At 33.8% G+C, this 26,868-nt stretch overlaps 1 protein-coding gene across 5 annotated transcripts in view; it reads right to left on the bottom strand.

The window, feature by feature from the left end:
* Positions 1–26,868, bottom strand: part of PPFIA2 (PTPRF interacting protein alpha 2) — a 437,224-nt gene that overhangs the window by 332,569 nt on the left and 77,787 nt on the right. The gene's annotated exons all lie outside the window — the stretch shown is intronic.

Raw genomic sequence — 26,868 nt, 5'->3', positions numbered from 1 at the left:
CTAATACAAGGTGATACAGACATTATGGAGCTCACCTGGGAACTCAGGTTAGAAAACAGTGCTGGAATCATTATTAAGGTTTTTTGTTTTTGTTGTTTTGCTTCTTTTGTTTTTCTAACAAAAAAAAGAATAAAAAAATATCTGCAGAGGTTCCCAGAGGTGGCGACTTATCTTTCATTCTTGAAAGATAAAAAGGAGGTTGCCAGTATGGAAGGATATGGTAGATATAGGAACAGAGCATTTCAGGCCAGAAGAATTTTATGAGTGAAAGAAAGAAATCTTAATAAACTAAAGATCACACATTTATTTAGATAAAAACTGTATAATTTAATTTAAGAGGATAACAAGAATAAATGGAAACATTAAACAAGTTAGGATAGTTTAAAATTAGCCACAATCCCCCATTAGGATGGTATATAAGGTAATTGTATTTTTCTTTTGTGTGGGAAAAGGCTAACAGAGAGGTTGTTAATATTTTTATTAGGAGCTCAGGAAAATATAACCCCCAAATGAGAGAACCAGGTACGTAAAATGCTGCTGGACTCTTTGGCAAAGCTTGGAAGTAAAAAAAAAATCTATTTAAGCCCTGGCCGGTTTGGCTCAGAGGTTAGAGCGTCAGCCTGCGGTCCGGAGAGACCTGGGTTCGGTTCCCGCTAAGGGCATGTACCTCGGTTGCAGTTTGTCCCCGGCTCTGGTTGGTTGTGCGGGTGGCAACCACTCGATGTGTCCCTTTCACATCGATCTTTCTCTCTCTCTCTTCCTCTCTCTCCCTCCCACTCTACCTGAACAAAAAATGGAAAAATGTCCTCGGTGAGGATAAAAAAATTTTTTAATCTATTTAAGAATATGCTCTATGTTAAGCTGCTTGCTGTCCACTTTGCAATATAAGTAAAATGTTATTATTTCATTTTTTTTCTGGAAAGCAGTTTTTATGTCCTGTCACACCAAATATGGATACAAATAAAAGTTGGAGATTCTTCTATTTCTAGAAATTTCTGTAACCTATGCAATAGCAGGTTTTGTTCTCCTAAGCTGCTCCATATAAACTGTTGGCTTGAAGGGAGGCATCTTTTTTTGTAGCTTACAATACAAATTTTATAGCTAAGGGTTTAAAGTCGTGGCTAAGGCAAAAAGCCTTCATTCTTTCTTTGAATGTTCCTGCTGCAACTCAATAGTCCCGTTTTTCATGAAACCAGAGTTATGTCTGTAAGCTCACTCTGTGGAACGAGAAAGTGTTCAAGCTTTTTGTTTTGTATTCCTGAGAGCGGAGGGCACATTTCCAGCCTTCAGGTAAATTAATGAAGTGACCCCACTCGATTGTAACCGTGTTGTTCCCCAGAGCTGGGAAGGCTGTTAATAACTTTCTGAAATTGAGTCATTTTCATGTGTTACACGTTAATTCTCCATGACTAAAACCAGTTCCTTCCCCCAGGGACTTTGTCATTACCCCCTTGTGAAGAAAAGGGGGTTATTTCCTTGAAGGAACATGCTGTGCACAATAACACAATCTTCACAGACAATACTTGGCATCATAATTAGTTTTGAGAACCACATTAGACAGTGTAATATCTTTTGTTTCAACCATTAACCATAATTTTGAAAACTCGAGGGGAAGGAATGTCTACGTGTTTTATCTTTCTGTTTTTCCTTTTTTTCTTGATGTTCCAAGTTTCCTTTTTTTATTATTATTATTATTTCCTTTCCATTTAGAGAATTTATTTATTTTTTTTTTTTTTACATTCTTTTAGAGTACGTTTTTGGGTGTCAACTTCTCTTACTTTGCTCTCAAATGAGAATGTCTTAATTATCCCTTGCATTTTAAAGGATATTTTCATTGGATATAAGAGTCTGTGTTGATAGTTCTTTTCTTTCAGCACTTAATACTGTACCATTCTCTCCTGACATCTAAAGATTTTGGTAAAATTCTGTCATTTGAAATGGTTTCCTCACATGGATAATGTTCATTCCTCTCTGGGTGCTTTTAAGATTTTTCCTTTGTCTTTGTTTTTGGGAATGTGACTATGATGTGTCTTGTTGAGGATTTTTTAAAATTTATTCCATTTGTGGTTTGCTCACAATTGGGAATTTTTAGCCATTATTTCTTAGAGTAGTTTTCCAGCCCCCCCTCTTTACCTTTTCTTCTTGGACTTGACATAAAAGATCAAGATTTTGTTTCAGTTCCATATGTGTGTGGCTGTTTATTTTGTTTTTCAGTTTGTTTACTCTTTGTTTTTCAAATTAGGTAAACATATTTTTTTAGGTTTTTTAAAATAACATTTAGCTATAAAAGTTACTATGTACATATAATAGGAAACCGGAAAACAAAAGAAGCAAAGAACAAAGCCACCCATCATTACCAGCCGGTTACAGTCTGTCTCTCTCAGCCCCGTGTGTGTACACAACTAAGCTTCCATTTTTATGTAATTAAGGTTGCACATTTATGTAGCATGCTTTTTCACACATGATGAATATTTACCATTTCAAAGTCCCAAAGCTGTTTTTGTCTCCAACTTCAGTGAGTCTTTCTCTGCCTTCTCCATTTTATCCTTGAGATTTTATCCTTGTTTTTGTGCATTTTGGTTCTAAAATTTCCACTGGGTTCCCTTTATAGCTTTGATTACTTTATTGAAACTCTCATTCTTTTCTCCAGTATATTGTATTAATTTATTTTTCTTTTTTTATTATTTTACTTTATTGCATTTATTGGGGTAACACTGGTCAACAAAGTAACACAGATTTTAGGTGTACAGTTCTATAGTACATGACCTGTACATGGTATTGTGCATTCACCGCCCTCAGTCAAGTCTCTGTTCATCACCATTTATCCCCCTAATATCATCTTCCACCCCTTCCCCCCACCCCCATCTCTGGCAAACATACACATTTGGATGATTTTTATGTAGAGAGATAAATAGAATGCTAAGGATGAATCTTGGAGCAATGCTTGTTTAGTTGATTTTATCCACATAAGATCTGTGCAGCATGATAGTCATTTTATAAATTTGACATCTCTATACAGGATTTCTGAGAGCTCCATATTTAATATGCTAAAATAGATACAACAATTCCATTTTTTTTCTTTTTATGCCTTAAATTTTCTTTCTCACTTGAATACATTTTGGAGATTCCTTCTCATCTTCTCTAGTTTTCTGTTGCTTATTTCTTCTCTCCTTTCAGGGAAGTACTTGTTACTAACTTGTTACTAAGGGAATTGTCAAAGCCCATAGTATGTCAAATACAAAACCCAACAATCTTGTTCATCACTCAGTATCTGCCTCATGAAGAAACAAAATATAACTACAAAAGCAATAAAAGCTACCAGATGAGTAGTGTGGGAGTATGTTTGACTGGTATAAGTTTTCCCCACTATTTTTCTGTTAAAACATGTTCCTCTGGATCAAATCTCCAAATACTACCTGCAACAAAAACAACATTTGGAGCATCTCTGAAAAAAAGAAAATAGAAACTACAATAGAACATGCACTCCCAAGCCTTGAAATATCCCCAACATATCAAAATACCGCCTACAGCCTAGAAAAATAAAATACAATCACCCACTCCCCTCCCACCTCCAGTATGACTGAACCACACACATTTGTCTTAACTACACTTACAAAGAATGTCTATTCAGTTGCAAATTTGTTTTCCTATGTCAGCAATAAAATATAATATGCAAACAGATTCTACTGATGCTGAAATGTGTTTTTAGCTTAAACTAAGAGTTAAAATATGTGTTTTTATAGATTATAAAAACTTTTCTTAAATGAGAAACAAGAACATCCTTCACATAATATATACTAAGTAAATGTCTACTGACTAGAATGTCTACTGACTAAGTAAATGTTTACTGACTAGAATGTCTACTGACTAAGTAAATGTCTACTGAATAGAAATAATTCATGAAAAAATCACACTAATATCATAACATCCAATGACACAATGGAGGCCAAAGTTGCTGATAATCCAGGCAATGAATGCTCTGCTCTTTGGTAGGCCATTGGAAAAATGAATGTCAAGCCCTGGCCAGTTTGGCTCAGCAGTTAGAGCATCACCCGCAGACCAGAGAGTCCTGGGTTCGGTTCCCGTTAAGGGCATGTACCTCAGTTGCAGTTTGTGCTCAGGCTCAGTTGGGGTTGTGTGGGTGGCAACCAGTCGATGTGTCTCTCTCACATCGATATTTATCCTGTTTCTCTCTCTCTCTTCCCCCCGTCTCCCTCCCACTCTATCTGAAGAAAAATGCAAAAATGTCCTCGAGTGAGAATGAAAATTAGTAAATAAAAAAGAATGTCAGGTCGCTTTTGAAGAAACCATATAATTCCATGATATCCTATCTACACAGTAATTAATTATAACCATTTTTTACCTGGTAGTGCTAAGTTTATACTGAACTATCAGGAACTATTAGTTGTTTTTTGATATTTGAATTTAGAAGAGGCTTAGCTATGATTGATGATCCTTGAATGGGAACATGATTATATATACTTATATATGGTTACATATGTTTAAATTTAATGTTTATATAATATTAGGATTATAATAAAATTTTAGAATTGCATTTATATTCTAAATGTTGCATCTCCTTTATATTCAATTGAAATAGTTCTTAAACTATTATTTTTAGCCTACACTACACTTCAGGCTAAGATAATTAAGCACAGAAAGCAGGGGAATGTATAAAATAAGTCTTTGCAAAGGAATAGAATTCTAACAATTATTAATTATAGTAATGATTAAAAATAGAATGAGCAAAAACTTAGTGCCGGAAAAGCAAACAACAAAAATGTCATATATCTTACATATTTGATATAACATGCTATCTTAATCAGTTTTGGCTACCTACTTCTCCTTACGCAGATTTTTGTTATATATTTTCCTCAATCCCATGGTTTTAGCTATCATCTCTGTGTGGACATATCTACCTGTGATTTCCACCTATCAGTCCAGTTTTAAATTTCCCATGCCCCAACAAATATTTCCATTGACAATAAAATCAAACCTTGTCCAAAACAGAATTACTTTCAAGTGAGCTTTCCTTCTGAGATATATTTTTGTTGTAAGCAGAATACTACTCATACTACTACTAAAAAACTATGAATTTTACAAATAAAAAACTAGTGACTACTTTGAGTCCTCACCATATCATAACAAGCATGTAGTTATGTACCTTATTTGCAGGATTTTATTTAATTCTCTCAATCACCCAATGAGGTAGTTGTTAAAATCATCAGGGGTTTTTTGTGTGTTTTTATTGTTGTTATTTTTGGGGTGTTTGCCGAGGAAGAAACAAATGGGAATTTAACAAGAAAAAATGGCATACCTAAGGCCAATTTTTGGAGAAGAGAACTGGCGGTAAAATTAAATGGACTTTCAATCCAGATCTATATTTCTATAAATCATAAGTCACATAAATTATGTTGCTTCTCATTAACTAAGTCACCTAGTTCAAACAACTGAAGTTGACTCTTCTCCCTTCTTTATTTATTTCTGTGATTCCAAGTTCCACTGGTTATAATCTCACAGAGTATACCATTTCCATTTCCATGGCTAAATTCTGGTTGTGACAGATGACAAAAGTGATCACAGTTCTTTGCAGATCCACCCACTAACAAATAGAGTACAGTTACCCACTCTTTGAATCTGGGCTGGCTTGTGATTTATTGTGAACCACAGGATGTTTCAGAATTTAAGTTGTATGACATCTGAATCAAAGCCTTAAGAAACATTTTATGCCTGCTCTTTTTCTTGTGAGACCTCTTCCAACTGGCCCAGCCTGCTGCAAGATGAGAGACCACACAAGACGAGCCATCCCAGCTCATCTAGCCAACATCCTTGACCTGACAACTGACCAAAGTCATATGAACAAGCCCAGCCAAGCTCACTTGAACACAGAACATATCAGCAGGGGTGCCCTGTAGAGCCCATCCCAAATTGCCACTCCATAGCATCCTAAACTAAATGTTTACTGTTTTAAAACACTGTGTCAGGTGTATGCATTGAAATGTAGCCTATTCACTTAAGAAAACTCTGCTTTAGTCAGACCGGCCTACTTACTATTCCCCCGCTTTTATACTTGCATAATGGATTTCAAACTTTCACATTTTTTCTTGTAATAATATTATATGGATTAAAGACATTGACATATTTTACCTTCTGATAAGACATTAGGGCAGTTCCCCTACGCTTGCTATTTCAAATATTGGAGATTTTATATATATTGTGATTATATATATATAATCACAAATTCTTTTATAATAAGAGTTACCAGAAAGTTGCATATAAAACTAAGAGCTAAAGAGATACAACCAAAAAAAGTAGAAAAATAGGTTAGCTCTTGTTATAAAATAATTTCTACACAGAATTATATAAGATTTATATATTTTGCCCTGGTCAGCCAGTGCGACTCAGTTGATTGGAGCATTGTCCCATGAAGCAAAACATTGAGGTTCAATTCCCAGTCAGGGCACATACCCAGGTTTCAGGTTCAATCCCCAGTTGGAGTGTGTAGAGGAGGCAAGCAATTGAAGTTTCTCACATCAATGTCTCTCTCTCTCTCTCTCTCTCTCCCTCCCTCCCTCTCCCTTCCTTTTTCTCTAAAATCAATAAAATAAAACATATCTTTGGATGAGGATTTAAAAAAAAAAGAAACTTCATACTTATAGCATTCTTATCCTTCTATTTGCTACAAGACTTTCTTAGGGATCTGATAATAATGTTAGTAAGAACTGCAAACTTATCAACTCCTTCTATTTGCCAGACACTGTACTAAAGCTTTATATGCATTTGTTCACTTGATTCTTAAAACATACATATCCAAATTATTTAAAATGTCATTATAAAAATACAGTATGCTGTCATTCAACACTCTGTTCAGGTTGGCTAAAATAGCAAAGAAATTATTGATTTGAAATTTATTCAAAATAATTTAATACCATATGGCATCTCTCTGGACAAGCTTCCACTAAATATACCATACAGAAGATATCTATCTAAACGTTAAAATATAAACATCAAAGGTCCCTCAACCACAAAATACATGCACAGATTCCTGACCCAAAACTTCTATTAATTAACCTGTATGATTTCTTAAAATTATGCAAAGTCCAATAAATCTGTGACCTCTAGTTCTTTGCAGTCAGACTATTATTAGATGCAATATATTATCGATGAAAACCGCTATAAATACAATATTTATTTAAATTATATTTGGTTATAAGAATAGAGAGACAAATAGTACTAAAACCCAATAATCCTGGTGGGTATAATTATCTAAGTTGAGGCTCTTTGGAGAAAAGAGAAGGACATGCAGGATGGATGATGTCATGGTGAGATGGTTTCTATAAGAACGAATAACTGGATTGGGAGTCACCTGAATGTAAGTTACCAGATGAAAACTCAAATTTTTGTTACTGATCCTTTATAATTTACTGTTATATATGAAGACACAAAAGTACATTTACAAATTGTATTTATCACTCAAAAATAGAGAAACAAGAAACAAAGAAGAGAATCTGGATACATTCAGATGCCGACAAACTGCAAGAATCAAAGCCAGATTGCTTAACCTCACTAGAAATAATTGCCCAACTCAAACATGTTAGAAAAATCTTGGAAAAACCTGGCTTAAGAAAATGCTATGCATAAACAATAAACAATCACAAAAACAAAAATCAGAACAGATTTTTTTTCTTTTGCAATTTCAATATAGAACAGTGATATAAATTGTTATTTAAAAGTAGTAAGGTAATTTGGCATTCCAAATCATAAGTACAGGGTTTAATTTTGCAAGATGATGAAACCTACATTCTTTTTATATTTGGGAGGCAGATTACTTTCTAGCTTTGGGCTCCCCATTGTAAGAGGAATATCAACAAACTTTAGCCCAACCTTTAAAAGTTAGTTGGGATGAAATCATGTAAAATTTGGAACTTTAAAAAGAAACAGCAACACTTGAATCCTAAAATGTTAAGATTTTTTCAAATTAAATTCCATGAAACACTAGATGCATTCATTACTGCTGTTTAAACATGACTCTAGAAAGACTTTAGAACAAGTGAATATTATTTTGAAGCAGACAATAGTATATGTAGTGCATTGTTCTATTATGATAACAAAATTTACTTTTGTTACATAATTTATTCCCAAGTACAGGACAATGAAGCATTGCTATATTCTAATGTCTGACAATTGATCAAAGACTAGTCAGACAAACAGAAATGATGCTTCTATGAACATATCTAGCCCATCATTTGTCATATGTAAGTTGGTAGACACACAAATACATCTTTGATTTTGGTTTGCTTATTTTTAAAGTAAGGCTTTTATTTATTTTTTTGAGTAGGTAGTAGTAATAGTTTCTTAAAATGGTATTTATTGTTTTATACCAAAGATTAGTTCTAACAGGATGTTTGTATAAAAGTGCTCATTATAAATTATAATTTTGCAAGGATTTTTTATTATTTCATGAAATATGAAAAAAACTGATATATGATTGCACAATTAAAAATGACAAGTCTATATCTCTATTTTTAAAATTTTTCTCACAAAGAAGTATAGTGTTTTCTACGTCCATAGATAATTTAATATAGTATAAATTAAAAGTATTTTTATTGATTTCTTTTTTTTAGAGAGAGAGAGAAGGGAGAGGGAGATAGAAATATGGAAAGAGAGAGAACATTGATTGGCCGCCTCCTGCATGCCCCCCACTGCGGATTTGGCCCACAACCTGGGCATGTGCCCTGACCAGGAATCAAACCAGCAACCTCTTGGTGCATGGATCGACGCTCAACCAGTGAGCCATACCGACTATTTTTAAATGAATTATTATTCCTTTAATATTCTTGTCTTTCATTTCATATAAGCGTATATTCCCACAAGGTGGTGCTCTTTATTTAAAAATCATACCAGAAAGCAGTTTTGTTCTATATTTGCATAGTTCTCAATAACACTATATAGACATCAGCATATCGTAAGTGATCAAATGAGCACTAAAAGTACATTTGTCTCTTAAAATTTATCTTTATTGATCATGCTTTTTCACTTATTGGATTAAAGATAGGTTTTTATTTTTAAAATGCCACTCCTCAGCACAAGCCAAAGACTTTATCTAGTAGCCAAAGAAGAATAATATATTCTTTATCTAATACTGGAAAAAATAACTTAGATGAGGAGTTCTACTTCCACTTAGAATATAGAAAGTATTGAGAGAGCATTGTTCCCATGCTAACAATGAAAAAGAAACAGGTAATCTAAAAAAACATACATTTTTATTTAATAGTCAGAGAGCTGAGGATATAAGACTTCCAGATGAACTAAATTCCCAAGTTGACAAGTTCCTCTGAGGAAAGACACGATATATGTTCAACCTGTTTAATTATTGGCAGAACATGGGACACAAGTGAAAGCAGCCATAAAAATAGGTAAGAAATAAACTCATATTGTAACAAATTCTTTAAAGCTTAGTGTGGGCTATTATGAAGAAATCAGAATTCCTGGGAGCCCCATGCCCAAGGGAAGTCTACACCTGCTTGACTAACAGCTCTTTTGCAAACTGTGTTCAGCTACTGCTTGGGGATAGGTATGAAAAGAGAAAAAGATATCTGCCACTGGGGTAAGTGCAAGAATTATTCTAGCATCTAACATCTGCTCCTGCTTTGATAAGAAATGTCATCCGTCTGTGAGAGAGGAAGGAAACCCTTTCACAAATCCCAGGCAAGGGTTGGCCGCCACTAGGGGGACACAGAGGATCCTCTCACCCCTTACTCCCAAACCAAGGTCACCTGCTAGTGGGAGTGGAATACAAATCCACCTCTTCCAACCAGGACTCCCAATGGGTTTAAATAACCCTGCCATTAGGAGAGGAACAGGGAACCCAGGACTCTTCAAAGGTATAAATAAGAGGTCTATTGCTGTGGGAGAAAGGCAGGAGACTAGCTTGTGGGAACACCCACTGATTCAACACAGAGATCTGCTGCCTTGGAGAAAAGGGAGAAAACTCTAAATCCCCTGGGAAAGGGCAAGAAAATGGAGAAAGGCCAAGTCTTGAGGCTTGGTGCACAGACCCAACTTAAGGCTGAAGCTGGAGAAGCAGAACTACGAAGTCCTAGTCTCCTCTCCCCCTGACTCCTACCACGAGCCTTGCAATGAGTAAGTAACAAGCTGCAGTAGTCTACTGCTAGGGAAAGCACAAGAAAGTGCAGAGTTCTCCCAACCCCTTTTGTAGGAAAGGCATGCAGAGAGAGTCTTCTGAATATTGAGGGGGGAACAGGAACACTTAGACCAACCCTTTGGCATTTCAAAACTCATACAAAATATAACACAGGTGCAGGTGCAGTTCAAAATAGAGGAATTTTAAGCTTCTGTTGCAGTAAAAGTGTCATTAAAGCCCAAATCACACTTTACTACCAACTCAACCTCTTAAATTAATGGCCAGGTAAAGACAGGTGACTATTTATGAATATATATATATATAATTTACCTCCGTTTATTTTCCACACGATGTTTGGTATTTAACCATAACTGTAAGCCATACAAAAAGAAAAAAGAAGTCCCATAGAAGCAGACACAGAGAAATGCAAGTAGTTCAAATGTTAGGGTTTTCAGAAAGAAATTAATTCACTCCTAGTTCTGGAGGCCAGAAATCTGAAATCAAGTTGTCAGGAAGGTTAGGTTCTTTCTGGAAACCCTGAGGGAGAATCTGTTCCCTGTTTCTCTGCTAGCTTCTGGTGGTTCTTAGCAATCTTTGGCATATAAGTGAATGACTCTAATCTGTCTTAATTTTCACTGCATTCTCCTCTGAACATCTCTAGTGTCCTATCCTCTTCTTAGGAAGACACTAGTCATTGGATTTAAAGCCCACCTAAATCCAGGATGATTTGATCTCAAGATCCTAAACTAATTGCATCTACACAGACTGTATTTTCAAAAAAAGGTCCCATTCCAATGTTCTGGACAAACATGAATTTGGGGTCACACCATTGAACTCACTACACTCCTTATGCTATTACATCTGCCCAAATTATTCATCTTCTACTCTTCCAGTGGTTTATCTTTTGGAAATCACTTCCTCAGGGAGTTTCTTTGACCTTATCTTCCACTCTTAATAATAGTTTCCCATTGTTTCCTTCACACCAAATGCGTATAAATTCAGTGGTATATTTTACTGTTTTAAAATGTTTTTGGTGGTATATTTTATATATATCATATTATATATAGTTATGTATATATAATAAATATAAATAGATTCATTGAAAACCACATATAGTAATGTGTTTGTGTGTACACACATGCACACAGTCTGTGTGATCACTTAAGAACATGTGAATGTTTCTTCATTTAAATTTGTCATGGCAGAGGACGTTAGCAGAGACAACTGAAGTATTTAAGGAATGGAGAAGGATAACAAAACCATCTGAAGAATGAAGAGTACAGTGAAGAAGAAAAGACAATGAACAGACATCTGTAAATCTAAGTAGGTATTGATGATAAAATATGAGAAAACAATGGAAAGGGAAAGGAAGGCAACAACACTTTACATTACATGAGCTGTTAAGAAAAAAAAAATCTAATGATTTAAAAAATTAAACGTAAACTATCAGTCTAGCCCTGGTTGGTATGGCTCAGTGGTTAAAGTGATGGCCCGCACACCAAAGGGTGGCAGGTTCAATTCTTGGTTAAGGGCATGTACCTGGGTTGCAGTTTTGATCCCTGGCCACAGTCTTTGTGGGTGCTGGAGGCAACTAATTAATGTGTCTCTCATATTGATGTTTCTCTCTCTCTCTCTCCCCTCTTTCCTCCGTCCTTCCACTCTCTCTAAAACTCAATGGGGAAAAACCAATCAATAAAAAAGACATCCTTGGGTGAGATTACCAAAAAAAAATCAGTCTACTATTTGGATTATAAGGATTATAGCATTTTCTGATAGAATGAGCAAAAAATAACTTTTTTTTTTTTTTTGCTTAAAACACATGCGCGCGCGCGCGCGCGCGCACACACACACACACACACACACACACACACAGACCTAGCTTGCCAAAGGCAAAAGCATCTTAAGAAGTGAAAAGAAAGGAAAGTAGTCTTCTCAGTCATTCCTATTAAATCCAATCTTGACAGCAAAAGATAGTTAGATGACTAGCTACGGCTACCCTGCTTGATATGATATCTAAATAGAAACCTTCACACTTTGCAAAACCTGTATTTTTATAGTTACACTTTAGAAATACAGTATATTTGAATTCTTGGCAAATCTTCAGTGTTACTATAAGTGAAACTTATCAAGCATTTGAAGCAATCTTTCTTACTATATCTTGAAAATGGAAATCCTTTATGGCCAAATAAAAATTGGATGTGACCTTAATGCCTTGACAATGTTAGAGGTACATTTCTTAAGGGCTAGAACATGGCATTCTTCCTGTATCCTATGACATCCCACATCATTTAGTTTCGATAGACAAATCAAGATAGCCAAATAATCCAATCCAAAGAACTGATTAATGCTCCAAAAGAAATTGATTCATAAGTAAAAATTTTAAACGGAAAAAGGAGGAAGGAAGGAAGCAAGTCTATCATATGATCCAGGATATCAACTGTACTCTTTAGCTTACCAAGTAAAGGCTATTTTATACCTGATTTTTTTTTTTTTTTTTAGGATGAGAGATATTAAGTCCTGATATTTAAAAGCAGAACATAATTATAAGAAACAAGTTCCAGACATTTATCAATATTTTCACACCACATTAACATAATTTCGCTAGCTAATTTTTAATAATGATGTATGCATTTGGGTGATTTGTTTTTTGAATTAAACTTCTGCAGAGTAACAAAATAAAATAATATTACTTTTTAAATCTTAATTCTGGTGCTGGTCATCTTTCTGTATAATGAATGTAACACTTTTTTTAATTCTGTTTCATAATAATTTTAAATATGTATAAGTTTTTACAAAAATTTCCTACTACTAATATCCAGGAAGTATAATATATTACATACCTTACTTATGATAATCTATCTTCTTTTCACTTTTAAAAAATTCAAACTAGGATGAAAGTCACATTTTCTTAAAGATATTTTATTTCATTACTTTAGTATGGTTGGCCAAAAATAAGTTTATATAATCTAGCTATTAAAAGGGAGTAATTATATTAGATGGATTTTGAAAATTAGATATGACTTCAGCTATTAAATATAGAAAGATCTGAAAGAGCTATTATGTTTGGTTAAATAAAAAGGAAGGAAAGAAACAAGGAAGAGTGAGAGAAAAAAACATTTATTATTAAATAGAAATAAATACAAATATACATTTCAATAAGTGTAGAGTACTTTGTGAGTACTTTTGATGTATAAACACTTTGAGGTATCAATAATTTAATAAGTATAGAGTAATCTTCTTTGCATAAATAATGCATATGAAGAGCTGCCAATATTTTAAAAGAAGAGATCCTCATGAGTGCACATGAACAGGGAAAACAGTTCAGTTCCTGGCAAATATTACTTAATAAATATTTGGGTAAAATAATGACATTGATTAATTAATTAATAAGGAAATTCACTTCTATTTCACTTCTAATATGGAAACATTACAATTAAAATAACTAGTATATCAATATCTAGTGATATTAAATCATTACATAATTTAATCATTAGATGACCAGTATATGATATGTAATATGTAAATTTTTATCTATATTTTGTCTGCATCTATGTAGATGATCGTATGTTTTTTCCCTATTAACATGGTGAATTTCATTCATTGAATTGTAAACGTTAAACTAATGTTTAAAAATTTTTAATTTTACATTTAAAAAATTTTTTAATTTCACTTAAATTTTTTCTGGCCTCTTATGTCATCAGACAGAGGTGGGCCACATGTTCATGTGATTTGCTTCTAACTAAATAGAATATGGTAAAGCCAACGAATGTCATTTTCATCATTAGATATGTATGTGTATATGTATGTACACACACACACACACACACACACTCACACTCTAACCCACACCTTGACTGCAGCCAGTTAAACCCTGAATAGAGGACCCATCTAAACTATTCTCAGACTCTTGTGCCACAGAATTCAAATAATAAGTGTGTTGCTTTAAGCCTCAAAAGTTGTGGTAATTTGTTATGCAGCAATAGAAAACTAATAAAACTTGGGAAGTGCTTCTTCTTTTTAATTGATTTTTAGACATTTTGATAGTTGGTATAATTCCTTGAATGATTGTTGAGTTCACTTGTGAAGCCATCTGGTCCTAGAGTTTTCTTTATGAGAAGATTTTTAATTGATTATTCCATTTCTTTAATGTGAAATTGTTGTATCTGCATTTTTCATTTTTTATGTTAACTTTGTTAAAGTGTGTTTTCTATTTCATCCATAGTTTTAAATTCATCAGCATAAACTGTATTCAACTTATCCTTTCTATCATTTTATTTTTATTTACTGATTTTAGAGAGAGAGGAAGGGTGCAGGAGAGAGAGAGAGAGACATCCATGAGAGAGAACATTGATTGGCTACCTCCTGCATGCCCCGCACTGGGGATCGGGCCCACAACCTGGGCATGTGCCCTGACAGGGAATCAAACCAGTGACCTCTTAGTGCATGGGCCGACTCTCAACCACTGAGCTACACCAGCCGGGCATCTTTTCTATCACTTTAATATCAACCTTTCTTTATTCTCATATTTTAGATGTCTTTTTATTTTTTTAATTATTTTTATTAATTTTTTTTTTTTTACAGATTTTTCTCCTCTTTCCCCCATTGACACCTTCCTCTCAGTCCCCTCTAACCCTGTCCCCAGCTTTGTTGTCCATGTCCATTGGTTATGCATACATGCAAATAAGTTCTGTGGTTTATCTCTTCCCTCCCCCACCACCCCCTCTTCTGAGGTTTGTCAGTCTGTACCCTACTTCCATGTCTCTGGGTCTACCTTATTCCTCAGAATGTTATGTTCATTATTCCACAAATAAGTGAGATCATGTGATATTTGTCTTTCTCTGATTGGCTTGTTTAGTTTAGCATAATACTCTCCAGGTCCCTCCATGCCATCTCAAAGGATAAGAGATCTTTCTTTCTTACATAGTGCTCCATTGTGTACCACGGCTTTTTTATCCATTCGTCTACTGATTGACACTTGGGCTGTTTCCAGATCTTAGCTATTGTAAATAGTGCTGCTATGGACATGGGGGTACATATATTCTTTCTGATTGGTGTTTCAGGCTTCTTAGGGTATATTCTTAGAAGTGGGACCACTGGGTCAAATGGCAATTCAATTTTTAATTTTTAAGGTAACATCATAGTGTTTTCCATAGTGGCTGCACCAGTCTGCATTCCCACCAGCAGTGTACTAGAGTCCCCTTTTCTCCACACCCTTGCCAGCACTTATTGTTTGATAATTTGTTGATGGCGGCCATTCTGACAGGTGTGAGGTGATACTTCATTGTTGTTTTAATTTGCATCTCTCTGATGATTAGTGATGTTGAGCATTTTTTCATATGTCTCTTGGCCATTTGTATGTTCTGTTTGGAGAGGTGTCTCTTTAGACTTTTTTTTTTTTTTAAATAAACTACACATCATTTTTAGAAATTCACTCAAGACAACCTTTATCTCACATGAACTATTTCTTCCCACTTATATTTAATGAAATTACTTATATACCTTTATTTCAAAGTTACAATGACATTGTGTGATATAATGTCAAATTTTAGTTAGGTTCTTTGTCTTTTAGAGAATGATGATATATATGAAATGAAACCCAGTGTTTTGGGATAGGCCTACTAACAAGATTTTTTTTAATTGCAGAAAAAAAAGTTGTCTATAGAAGAACAGTCATTCATGTGGATTACTCATTTTAATCTCTAATAAAGAAAAGTAAAAACAGAGAAAATAACTGGCATTACCACAAAACTCATCATACACCTGTAACAATATAAATGGTTCCTATGCAAATTAGTTCTTCACAACCTGGTTTAACATTCACCTTTTAAAATAAGTTTTCCCAGAAAATAAAGATAAAATCTTCCCAACTACACTTACCATCATTATTTTCCTATAACACAAAAGTAAGCATTTGCCTATATACTCTTTTTTTACTTATGAATCACGTTTTTAAAAGAAACAATTGTTAACCAATTAGAGCGCAAATATCTATAGCATTGAGTTGTTATCTTTTATTTTTTTTAAAGAGTCCAGAATAGTATTAAGAACACAATGGGCAAATAAACCTTTATTTTTACTTTATTTTTCACATTGTAATGAACAATGATATGCAAAGGCTGTACTCATTTGGTTTTTTTTTTTCAGATAAACATCCTAAATTAAATGTATCTTTGATCAAGAATAAAAATAGATCCACTTTATTGTGTTAGATAAGAACAGTCTAATTAGAAACACCCTTTTGTTTAGTTGAGGATTCAAGACACTAAATATCTGTCCTCTTTTGTATGAGAAAATACATAATAATAAATATATGTATTATATATGTTTTATATATGTGGCATATATAAGTATATGCACACATATATACAAATGAATCTATGTATAATAAAATTAAACAGAAATAGAAATGGTAAAAAAGAACAAAGTATGTATAATATCTACAGTTGAAATTATATTATTTTGGACAGAATTATGATAGATATTTTGGGGAGCAAAGAGAGACAATTAAAATAATGTATATTAAATTTTAAATTATATGATCAGGAAACTAAGTATATTGTAATATATATATTTCAAAGTTGTATTATTAACAAAAATAATATATATTTGTAATAGTTCAAGTTCCTGATATATTATACTTGTTTTTTCATTAACATATTTGTTTTCCTTCAAAAACTTCAAGTACCTTTATTCTTATAGATTGATTAGAAGTTAACAGTAAGTAACAAGTAAATATATTTCCAGTAAGAAGTTGTTTTATTACTCTGAACTTCCCAATACTTGACTAATACTCAAAAGAGCATTTATAAAATGTTTCCTATCATATTAACCAGTGAAATAATATGCTGACATCTCAAAAATGCTTCCCACATTCAGTGTTATTCTAAACCCAACTTTCAAGTGTCAGCCTATAAATTCATATCTCTTTGCTCACTTTTATATTTAGCATAATTTAAACTCATGAATAAAGGAACCCACATTCTAATGTGCCCTTCATTTGAGTAGTTTCATACTGTTGAAATATAGATGCTTAAATAGTTCTAATCAGTAATGTATTAATGAGTAGGAAATGACCAATTATAGAGATCTTTTGCTACCATATATGCTAAGCATCCCATCCTGCATATGAACAATCTTTTATTATTCTGACTAGATAATCATGCCACCAACATTTTAAGTACCTATTTTGACAAGCTAAAATATTAATAAATAAATTAATTAAAATGTTGTTGTTGATTTCTTTCTTTCCTATCCCCTATCGACACTGGCATATAGGAATATCTGATTCAATTTTATGCCTGTCCCCAAGGAATACACATTAATTTCTTTCTGCCCTCACATCTCTTCCATGGAATCACATGCTGATTTAGCTGTTGAATAAATATACAAATACAGTGAGATCGTCTGTGAGTCATTGCTTTGGATGCAACCTCGTTTGGCTTTGGAGAAGCACACCCTTGTCTATTTCACAAGTAAAAACCCTGAAGGACTTCCCTATGGGGAAGTTGAAATTCTGCTAATCAGTCCTTTCTTGTCTTGTTTCAGAGAGGCTGAAAGTGGTGATTTATACTTTCAGGGCTGTTATTACTACAGTTATTACTTACTAAGTCTGTAGTGAGTACATCTAGCACTTCTCCATAGAACATGGGGATACTTATTACCAATAGTACTATGCTTTGAGTCTTTAAATAAAATTCTAAATCAATAATGGAAGTTCCATTTCACATCTACTACTCTTTTATTTATTGAAGTTTGGAGTAGTTTATCTACATTTTTTTCCGTCTGAAGACGTATTAGTATTATCATGCTTGGTTCACTTATTTGTTCACCAAACATTTATTGAAAGCCTACTATGTGCCAGGAATGTTCTGAGCACTGGGGATGTAACTATAAAGCAGATAGAAATTCCTATTTTCAAGAGACTGATATCTAGTGATATTAAACATGATGAATAAATAAGATATACAGTATCAAAACTCTATCCTTCTGATTTTATATTGCTGATTTATATCCTATCAGTGGCCAATATTTGACATGATCCTTGAATTCTATGTTTTCCCCACCATAAGATTCTACTAATAGTGCTTTTGTACATTTGTATTTTCTGCAATTATCATTCTTACTACCACTACCATAGTCCAGAGTAAATCCATGTAATCTCATTCAGAATTATTGTAACTGCTTCACTCTCTTCATGCAGTATTCTGCTAGTGTTATCATCTTAAACACATAAATATAATCGCATGTATTATGTGCTTAAGAATATTTGTTCCCATTCATTCATTCAGCAAATATACATTGAGAGACACATAAAACAGGTGTTATTCTAGACCTTTGGAACATAGTAGTAAACAAAATAGACAAAGGCCCTACTCATATGGAATTTATACTATAGTAAAACAAAACAAACTATAAACACATAGGAGCAGGAAAAGAATATTGAGTAGTCATGGGCGATCTCTCTGTTAAAGTAGCATTTGAGCAGAGACCTAAAGGAAGTGAGGGAGTAAGCCATGGGGAGAGAGCACGGTGAGCAGAAGGAATAATAGCCAAGTGCTTGTCTGGGTGAAGAAACAGAAAAATCGTTAGTACAACCAAAGTGAAATGAGCTAGGAATGGATGGTAGGAGATGAGTTCCTAGAGGCACTGTAAGGAAAAGAGTCATAAAGGGCCTTAGAAATGTGAACTTTGGAAATTTTTTCTGATAAAAAGTGAACAAAGATTTAAGCCAAAATATGACATAATCTGACTTATATTTTAAAAAATTTATCCTTCTTGGTTCACTGAAAAATGGACATGTGAGAAAGAATGATGGCTTTTGTCAGTGATAGTTTTGTAGGGGTGGTGAGAATTGGCTGGATTCTGGATAAATTATGAAGATAGAACCTACAGGATGACTCTAAGATTTTGACTCTTGGAAAGGGTAGTAGCGTGAAGTAGCCATTGTCTGATACAGGGAAAACTGCAGGAAATTTGTGCAGAGTGACAGAGAAGATCAGCTCACTTTTTAACTTGTTATATTTTAAATTCCCATTGGATATACAAGTGGATGTGTCAAATATTTAGTTGAATACAAATTTCTGAAGTTCAGGGGAGTGATCCAGTCTAGAGATGTAAATTTTTCAGTTATCAATGTCTAGATGGTACTTAAGTTGTAAAACAGGTTATGATTATCAAGGGAATTAATATGGGTAGCAAAGATTGCAGGGCCCACATAAATGATCCATCCAACACTGATCTCTCTGCTCCTTGACATCAGTTTTAGAGTTTCATTCCTTCTGTCCTTTAGTTATTTCCATCACAACAACCTGGATCTTATAGCACCTGGAAATGTTTTGGTCCTGAAATGCTTATTATCAAGCATCCTCTCCTCTCACCAAAATCTTCTATCCTTCTTCCTATATCCACTGCTCCTGTTTTTCAAATGTATTTAGACTTAATTTATCTGCTTCATAAATCTCTTCTTATCTTCACTGTAATTGTCATTCAGCTTAGACTTTATGACATTCTTGCTAGTAATATTATTATCTTGTCTCATTAGCCTTCCATAGTGATGATCTAGCAGAACCACCACCTGAAATCACAATGGCTGTAGGCATTCTCCCCCCATACCTGAGCTACAGAGCACTGTTGTAGGGAAAAAAACAAAACAAACAAATACCTTTGAGTCATTTATAACCACTACAATTTCACTGGTTACAACCACAAAATGGACCCCAAACACTTGCCACTAATCATCTATGGTTTATCTAGTTCTCCCACAATCCATCATGCTAGATAAATCTTCTCCATATCCCTGAAATACCTGATCCCATCCTCTCCCCCATCACTCTCAGCTAATTAACCTTTTTACTTGTGGGGGAAATAGAAGCCATTAAATGGAAACTCTCGACTTTGTAAGATCCCTACCTACAAATAGGTTTTCATCAGCTTCTATCTTTTTTTCTACCCTTATTTCAAATTTGAAGAGACATTGCTCTTTCTAGACAACACACCCTGGAGTCCATTCTTTTTGGCCTCATCTAGTGCTCTATCAATTAACTTCTCTTCCTTCAGTGCATTCTTCTTCCTCTGTATGTGCTTTCCACGTTTCAACACACTCAAATTTTCTGTTTAAAATAATTGTCTCTCAGCCTCATGTTCTATATTGGCTATTATTCTCTCCCACTTCTTTTCTAATTAAGTGCTTTGAAATTGTTTTCTATAGCCAATGAATCCAATTCTTATCTTCCATTTAATCTTTCAGACAACTGAAAAATTGATTGTACCTGAATTACTCTACTAAAATTATTCCCACCCAGATCATCCTTTATCTTCTTGCTGCTAAATTTCAATGGATACTTTGAACTCTCAACATCATGAAATTGTTAATAAATCATTTTGCCTCCCTCTCTTGACATTTGTGTGGTGTTCCTTCCTTGTGTCCATCTCTGTATTGCCTTTTTCTGAGGCATACATTTCTTTCTATCTTTCCCCTTCCCCTGATTTTATTTAACACTTTTCTTCCTCAGGAAAAAACTCTATTATCTTCTCTCTCAGAATACACTTTTTTTGGGGGGTGACCTCATCATCTTCAATAACTTCAATTAACTACTCAGTATGTCCAAATCAATGGCTATAAATAAGATCTCGCCTTTAAATTCCAAAATCATTTATGTACTGCCAAATCCATCAGATCAATTTATTGTGTCCAAAACTGAATTTATCATCACCTTTCCAAAAATTATCTAGCTTATAGGATTCTTATTCTTATGTATGGTACCTTCATCCATTCACCTGTCAAAACAAAAAGTTCAAAAAGCAACCTTGACTTCTCAATAAGTCTCTTTCTCCTCCCTCCAAACAAACACCAATTCATGTGTTCATTATGTTTTTAATATCTCAAGAATCAGTCCATTCCTCTCCATTCTTACTGTCATTCTAAAGGTTTATATTAATAATTTAGTTTTTTACTCAAAATAAAATGATGACTTTCTCCAGGAATATTACCCTCAATTAGTTGTATAATGCAGTGTGATAGACACCAAAAAAGTTCCTATAATCATTTTCATCATCTCTGCTTTGGATGACTATAAGAGTATTTTCACTGGTCTCTCTGCTTTAGTGTTTTCTCTAAATCACTCTCTAACCAGAGCCAAGAAAATGTTTCTAAAGGAGAGGGCTGATTAAGTGATTCACCCGTTTAATTTTTTTAATGGTTTCTCGTGATCCTTAATATGGAACATAAATTCCTTCCTTTAAATATCTTATTTCTTGCCCTGACAATTTTCTACCTTGTATCTCACCACTACTTCTTATCATCCACTTATTTCAAACTCTAGTCACACTATGTTATTTTTTCATTTTTGACCTATGCAGACACTATTTCCTCTGCTTAAAATACCACGTTCCACCTTCCTCAGTGGACAAACTTCAATTCATCCTGCAGTTATAAAGTTATTTCTTTTTATTTACCTTCTGTGATTCTCCAGCTCCTTTTCATTTCCACTGATTGGATTACTGGATCCTCTTATTTTCATCTCATCTTTTGCTTATAGTCTATTGTAACTGGTTTTTGCTAACCTCTCTACTTCACTATATCCTAAGATTCTAAAATATAAAATTGTGTATTTTTTGCCTTTTTATTTCCCAAACCTAAGCAAATGGCTAGTACATAGTATACACTGAAATATACACTGAATTCAGACAAAAAAATGGGACAATAAAGTAACACAGCAGCCCTGGCTGGTTTTGCTCAGTGGTTAGAGCATCGGCTGTTGGACCAGAGAGACCGGGGTTTGGTTCCTGCTAAGGGCACATACCTTGGTTGCAGGTTGTCCCCAGCCCCAGTTGGGGTCATGCAGGTGGCAACCAGGCGATGTGTCTCTCACATCCATGTTTCTCTCTCTCTCTTCCTTCCTCTCTCCCTCCTGCTCTCTCTGAAGATAAGTGCAAAAATGTCCTTGGGTGAGGATTTTTAAAAAGTGATATAGCAATATAACATTCAGGTTGAAACAAGTTAAATTAGACCATGATTTAGACTCACCTTTTTTATTCCCTCATCTTTTGAAGCAGATGAGTAGAACATTGGCATTTTTTGAGTATTCAAATTAAAATCAGTTTTGAAGACTTTTAAATTGTAACATCATCTAAAATTTGAAAAATATATAATCTGGTCTGAAGAGCACCCTCAGGAAATTAAATCTGTTTTTAATTCTGTGGAGTGTTTATTCACATTGCTAAGAACCAACAGGAAGACCATTAAAACAAGAACAGAAAGTACAAAAAATATGGAATGTACAATTCCGGTTCCTCAGTGGGGAAAAAATTAATAGAGCTGGAGAATGTTCAAGACATTGTGCATATCAAGCCAAAGGACAGGAATTAGATAGGGAATAGCTTTTTAACCACACTTTGAAAATAAAGAGAACCATTAGCATTTGGATAAAGAAAACTTAGAACAATTAAAAGTGCCAAGTTTTGAAAGAAGCAAATTTATAGATCTTATTACTCTAAGGTAACAAATAGAAACAAAAACAAGGGAAGAACTGAATACCCCTAGTGGCATTCTTGCTGTCAATTCTGGATGAGGCGATGAGGTTAACTTAATTCAAACACCGATAAAAGCACTCTGAAATATCACACTTCCATGTTTGACCAATGTGTTCAGGGATGTTCCATGTAATCTAGGACTTGGCCCACATTATTCTTTACTCTTTATTTTGTCTCTGTGGACCCTTAAAACAAATCAGAAATGATAAGAAAGTAAATAGTTACTTAATAATCAGAATGTTTCTTAAACCAAATGAAACTCAGGTTCTCTGTCCATTTTTATATAGATTATTGGTTTATTTGTTGTTAAGTTATATGAGTTCTATACATATTTTGGATATCAGTCCCTCATTAGAGGTATTGTTTGCAAATATTTTCTCCCAGTCAGTTGGTTGCCTATTTTTGTTGTTGATCATTTCTTGAAACATTTCTCCCAAGAAGACACCCAGATGGCCAACAGATACTTGAATAGATGCTCAACTCCATTAACTATAAGGGAAATGAAAATCAAAACCACAATGAGATACCATCACACATCTGTTAGAATGGCTATTATCCCTTATCAAGTGTTGGAGATAGCAAGTGCTGGAGAGATTGTGGAGAAAATGGAACCCTCATACTGTTGGTGGGAATGTAAACTGGTATAACCACTATGGAAAGCAGTATGGAGGTTCATAAAAAAATTAAGAAAAGAACTATCGTATGACCCAGAAATTCCTTTTCTGGGTATCTGCCTAAAAATAAATAAATAAATAAATAAATAAATAAATAAATAAATAAATAAATAAATTTATTGGTAAAGATATATGTACCCCTATGTTCACTGAAGCATTATTCACGGTAGCCAATACACTGAGTGTCCTTTGATGGATAATTGGATAAAGAATATGTAGTACATATATAAATGGAATATTACTTAGCCATAAGAAAAGATGAAATACAGCCATTTGAGACAACATGGATGGATTTTGAGAATACCATGTTAGGTGAAATGTCAGACAGAAAAAGACAAGAATTCTATTATTTTACTCATATGTGGAATATAAAACAGAAAGCAACAAATGAAAAAACACACATTTTTAAAAAACTCATAGACATAGACAAGAGTACAGTGGTTACCAGAGTAGAAGGAGGTGGGGGGCGGAAGAAGAGGGTAAAGGGCACATATATTGTGATGGAAGAAGATTCAAATTTGGATGGTAAACACACAATGCAATATACAGATGATGGTATTATAGAACTGCAGTTGAAAATTATATAATCTTATTAACCAAAGTAACCCCAATAAATTTAATAAAATTAAATAAAAGAGAGAAACTCCCCTCATTGTGTACGTTAGTCAGTTTGGGTCTATACAACTAAACTTAATATTTATGCCAATCTGAGCTACTAAATCCCACTTTAAATCTAGCCTAAAGTCTGGGAAAAATCCTGGCTCCTGTCCAGGGGTTGGCCAGCACCTCTATGTCACTGGTTCACTGGCCCAAGACAGGAAAATAATCTGTCACACTACCAGTTCCACATGGAACTGCATATTCACAGCTCTCCAGATATCAGGCACAGCTGGTACAGTTCAATAAAAGTGTTCATGCTTTGTACCCCTCTTTCTCAGTATCCAAAATGCTCTTGGCCATTTGAAGCTAAGTTTCTTAGACCTTGTCCTGGACTTCCTAAAGGCCGGATGACAATTTGATCATGTGAAACACCTCTGATAACATATAGTCACAAGTTTTTCCCATTCCAATATTGTTAACATTTAACATTTAAAATTTAAAACACTATGGCAAAATGGTGTTTTAAGTACTACTTAATAATGTTTTACCATTTAGACTTTAATTACCTATTTTCTTTCCCTGTATTGTTATATATGAATGTATGCTCTTATTTTACACTGAAGACTAATCTGTGATTCAATTTTTGTGAATGAAAAACATATGCCAAATGTAGATTATCTGATACATTTTTCCAAAAAAAAATTCTAGGTTAACACTTAACAAATAATGTTCTTCTCACTAATGGAAGAATTTATTTTCTATGATAACTATGTGATTTAGAAAAATCTGCAAGTTCTTTCTGCTGCAGCAACTAATTTCCAGTTTCTGAATTTAAAAACATGCTTTTAAAAATCATTTTCAGAAGAAAACCATTAGAAAACTTCTTGAATTGCCCCTGAAAATCATGAATGAGTAATTCTTTCATGATTGCCATTAAAACTGAGACTAATTGAATTTTTAAAACACCTATTTAGCACTTACTGTTAAAAATATTAATGCAAACCATATTTCTTGAAATCCTCAAATTTATTCTTACTAGATCTGCAAATTTATTTATAATGACATCTGCAAATTTTGACACAACTTTTATACATGCTTGGTATTTTAAAAAGTGCTAAATTATTTCTTATGCTTCAGGAATAATATTTACGTCTACCCACAGAAAAACGTACAGTTTTAAAATTCACATTTAAAGATATATCTAAGATCTCACTATATTGGTAAAGAAATAAGTCCACAGCTATACATCCTTTTAAGTGACCATTCATTCAGCACTTTACATATTCTGTTCAATGAGTAAATAATCATAGAACCCTCCATCTCTTACCAATGAAAATTTCATCATAGAAAGGGTTTAGAAATACATTATAAATATTTATACAAAAGACATATCTTCAGAAATGGATAATAAATAATATTATTTAGATGACTTAATAAAAAGGCATTTTTCAATAAATAAAAAATATAAATCTTCAAATAGATTTAGGTTATGTATAATTTAGCCAGACTTTCACTTTCCTAACTTAGGGGCCAAAATACTACCTTCATTAAATTCCTTATTTTTTTAATGACTGAAGTAACCCTAGAATAGTATTATCATTTCAACATCATACTTAAGACTGCTTTATATAAGTTTTAGGGAAGACTGAAATGTTTTCATTACATAGACCCAGATAATATTGTTCTTTAACAATGGGAGACACTGATTTATGTGTGCTTTTACCTGCCCTCTGCCCCTAGATTACCTGAACTCCTAAATACTCTGAGATCTGCATGATGTCCTCCACTCTACAAAATGTTATAAAGTAAGCACAATCATTGAATTTCAGAAACTGTTGGCAGCAGTATAAAATACCCAGTATCGTAGCAGGGCACAGCAAAGAGAGACACTCTATCTTCATAATATTATAAATATGTCTAAAGAAAAAAATCATACACATATGTATAAATATACATACACATATGCACTTCACATTTAGTTCATGGGGATGAAGCTGATTAAGTTGGACGTCAGGACACCATCTTGCCTTCCGGTGACCTTTTCCCCTGTTAGGGGCATCTTTCAGTAACTAGGCTTTATGCTCATTCCATCTTCTATGTTTGGAAAGATGCTTTCTTGACAGGACAGTTGAAATAAAATTATCTTAACATGTAAATAATGGGTAAGAATTTTATCACCACTTGCAGAAGAGAGGTGTTCAGTTTTGTTTTGAACAAGAGACAAATCCTTTTAAAACCCATTGCTCTTAACTGTAGAATTCTTTCCAGAATCAGCGAATAGGGGAGAAAGACATCTTGAAGGAAATGGATTTACTTTCTAATAAAAGTTGAATACTATGTAGAAACAATGTGCAAGGCAGCAGGGGTGAAATTACATCCCATAAGCAGGCACCTACACTACTTACATATAGGGTTGGCCATAAATCCTATCACAATATTACTTCCTGGGCTGACTTGCATTTCATCTTGTCTTATACTGCAATCTAATAGGTCCAGGAACAAAATATAAGCAGCTATTTGAAAGCAATACATTTTTTAAATTCCTGCATAAACTAGACAACAAAAGGAGGAAAAAAGAACTGAAATATGTTGTTTAGCCTATTTTAGTAGCAATTTGATGAAGATTAGATAGCATGAGACACATGAGGGAAACAGAACAGAAAAGCTACAGCTGAAAGATATTTTTCTAACACCTCCCTGGTGTTTTAATTTGATAAATGCTCTTCACCTGGATGCCTCAGATGACGTAGAGCTAAACACTGAACACTGGATTCTGTTCCACATTAAACCACACAGTGCTAAGTAAAAAAGCAAACAGTGATAAAAATTACTGCATTGACTATTTGTTGAAATAAATTAAATCTTATTACTTGAGACATATAGCATGAGTTCATGTTTGTACTTCAAACATGAAATCAC

Source organism: Molossus molossus, unplaced genomic scaffold (genome assembly GCF_014108415.1).
Source record: "Molossus molossus isolate mMolMol1 unplaced genomic scaffold, mMolMol1.p scaffold_m16_p_10, whole genome shotgun sequence".
Classification (NCBI taxonomy): Eukaryota; Metazoa; Chordata; class Mammalia; order Chiroptera; family Molossidae; genus Molossus; species Molossus molossus.
The sequence above is the reverse complement of the archived record's forward strand: the minus strand, read 5'-3'. Positions and strand labels throughout refer to the sequence as shown.